Source organism: Camellia sinensis, chromosome 9 (genome assembly GCF_055761805.1).
Source record: "Camellia sinensis isolate YWXY chromosome 9, ASM5576180v1, whole genome shotgun sequence".
NCBI lineage: Eukaryota > Viridiplantae > Streptophyta > Magnoliopsida > Ericales > Theaceae > Camellia > Camellia sinensis.
This window is the reverse complement of record NC_138969.1, coordinates 195,242,294-195,245,672: the sequence shown is the minus strand read 5'-3', so window position 1 is coordinate 195,245,672 and position 3,379 is coordinate 195,242,294. Positions and strand designations below refer to the sequence as shown.

The following is a 3,379-nucleotide window of genomic DNA, read 5'->3' as shown; positions in this document are numbered from 1 at the left end:
GGAGGGTAAAATGAACATTTCACAAAATAACTCATGGGATACCAATCTCATGGTTTCTATCCCACCTCCCCCCATGGGATAGGATAGACCCATATTTGTGGGACTAATAGTCCGAAGCAAAAAATTTCAAACAAACAATAGACTATTAATCCGGTGAGACTAATAGTCCAATCTCACACCCTAATCCTTCAAAACAAACATACCCTTAATGCATTACATAATCTGTTGAAATATCTGAGGGGACTATTAGTTCGGAGCAAAATTTTTTAAACAAACGATGGACTATTAGTCCGGTATGACTAATAATCTAATCCCACACCCTAATCTTTTAAAACAAACACACCCTTAATGTATTACATAATCTGTTGAAATATTGAAATTCTTAACAAGCACATGATGTTGTTCTTGTTTCAATCATTATTCTTTGGGCGTTATGGACCCATTGCAATCGGCCTACTTTTGAACGGATACATTCCCTAGAGGATGCTCTCCACGTTAGGTTCGATTCTCGTTTATCCTTTCCCTTTGCTCGGATGCGATTAGTGAATATCGCTTGATTCTCGATTTTATGCTTCTCGAATGGATCCAAAAGACCTTAGCTAGAACACAGTTCCCAGTTAAAAATAAATAAAAATCATTCCTTGGAGAAAATATTAGATGGCTCAACCATTAGCCTATTTAGCCTATCACCTAAGGCCTTCAAGAAGAATTTTAAAAATTCTAATTAGTGAAAATCTTTATTTATTTATTTTTGAAAACCTATCAAAATAAAGTCTCATTTTATTATTTAATCTTCAGCCCCAAAGAATTACACACCCACCATAACTTTGTTCATTCAGCAACTTTCAAGGGATTGCAAAACATGATCTTACAAAACTTGAAAACCATGGTTTTTTTTTTTTTTTTTTTGGTACAACAGAAAACCATGGGTTTTTAATGGTTTCTATTTGTGGACCTTTTTATTTGTCACTGTATTATAGACGGTACCATCTATAATAGGAAAATTTCAAAAAAATTGAAAGCTCAAATTTTTCAAAAGCTTAGTTAGATAAAGGCTCGTTTAAAACTCAATTTTGGACATCTAAAAACATGAGATCGCTTATTTTAGTAAGTTATTTTAATTTTTAGCTATTTTAATAGATTAAAATATTTGTATTTGAGAAGATGGTTGGATTTTTTTGTAATTGGATGTAATGTTTGTAAGAGAAGAAGTGAAATGATTATGGGTTTGATGTGACATTTTCTCTTATTAACTATTTTATCCTATTTTGTTTTTTTTGTGAATTTTAACCCAAAAAGCAAAAAACTAGCCTTTGCCAAACAAGGCCTTTGAATGCTTCTAATATTTTTATACAATAACATTAAAATGATCATTTTTTTATCAAAATTTATTTATCGTCTTATGTGTTAACACTGTATTAGTTTAATAAAAATCTCATAATTATTCATACTTATTAACAGTATAATGTTAATTCATAAAATGATAATAAAAAATATATATAATTTTTATATTGTTATTGGCAACATGAGAGGTGGACACCATGGTGCATTTTGCATGCTCAATTTTTTAACACATTTTTTATGTATGGTTCATAATTTTTTTTTTTTTTTTTGTAACAAACAAAAGGCATGACTATCAACTACTCTAAACGTTTAGGCAAAATCAGCCGTGAAATAAGCCATGCATTAGACAAGTCTCTTGGAAAATTATTAAAAATTCTCTAAGTACTCGTTAAAATTATTTATTTTGTGTTCTCAATAAATAAAGAACTCTATAACATATTAGTTGAGTTATTTATTTGTCTATGAATTTCAGAATTATTTTACTTGTGACGTCATTAATTAATAACATTATATATAGATGAAAAGGAGAACAAGAGCAAATTAGTGCCCAAGACCTCTATTAAAAAATGTTTGAAGAGGGAAAAATGTGCAAATTTATCCCATTCTTGAAGTAATTATTGTTTTTATAACTTGAATCCGCGCGACTAAGCGGTCCTATAAAAAGTAGAACAAAAGGGTTCAAAAACTAAGAACAAATAGGGATCACATTAGAGAGAGAGAGAGAGAGAATGGAGGGTGAGATGAGCAATTATATGAAGGTATGGTTTGAAGTCCTTGTATCAATGTGTTATTGCTACCTTGTAACTAAGATTGTACCCAAAGGTACAATCAGACTCATCTCTTTCCACCCTGTGGTTTGTCTCTTTCTAGTCCTACCTCTCAATCTAACTTCAATTCATTTTGGGTTAACAACAGCCTTCTTCATAACCTGGCTAGCCAACTTCAAGCTCCTACTCTTAGCCTTTGGTATTGGCCCATTATCCGACCCATCACTCTCTTTGGGCCAGTTTTTTGTTGTGGCCTGTCTCCCCATCAAGATCCAACAAAACCCACCCACAAAACCTCCTCCAAGTTTAGTGAAGCCCCTAAAAAACAATCACAACTTGGAAAAGCCACTAAATGGCCTGAGGAATGGAAGCCCATCTCCTAAAACCTCGAAAAGTGGCCTAAAACCACCTCTAAACTATGCTACAAAGGCTTTGTTTTCGGCCTTTTTTCTCTACCTAAATAATTACTATAAGGAGTATCTCCATCCAAAGCTCTTCCAATTTTGTTTTGTTTTATACGTCTATATGGGCTTGGAAATCTTACTAGCCGCGGTGGCAACCATGGCTCAAGTTGTCCTAGGGTCCAATGTAGAAGCACAATTTGATGAACCATATCTTTCCTCCTCCCTAAGAGACTTTTGGGGTCGTAGGTGGAACCTCATGTCCAGTGACATCCTCCGATTGACTATATACAACCCACTTTGCTCTCTCGCCACGCCGGTCTTGGGCCACAAATGGGCATACATTTTGGCCATAATAGGGACCTTTCTTGTGTCGGGCTTGATGCATGAGCTCATGTTCTACTATGCGGGTATGAGGCACACATGGGGACACACATTGTTCTTTCTTCTTCAAGGGCTTTGTTTGATAGTTGAGAGCAATTTAAAGAAGTTCATCGGTGCTTGGCCATTGCGTCGGCAAATCTCAGGGCCATTAATCTTTGGATTTGTGATAATCACCTATATTTGGCTAGTCATGCCCAATTTACTGATGTTTGATGTTGATGTTAGGGCAAACAAAGAGTATGAAGCTGTGGTCACATTTTTTAAGGATCGTTGTTGAGCTTGCAAGTACTCAAAGCCTTCTAACACATCGAACATTTAATTGTTCGGTATTTACTTACATTTATGAACTAGCTGAAAACCCGTGCCATAGACAAACAAATTTATGTAAGTAGGGTGTCATCCATTGAGTACACGTTAAGATTATCTATGATTGGTTAAATATTTCAATTTCACAAGCAATCCAATTCATGAATTTGGCATGTA

The 3,379-nt window shown here is 34.4% G+C and overlaps 1 pseudogene; it reads left to right on the top strand.

Annotated features, from left to right (window-relative positions):
- Positions 1-2,126: 2,126 nt before the first annotated feature.
- Positions 2,127-3,173, top strand: LOC145800026 (acyl-CoA--sterol O-acyltransferase 1 pseudogene; annotated as a pseudogene).
- Positions 3,174-3,379: the final 206 nt, after the last annotated feature.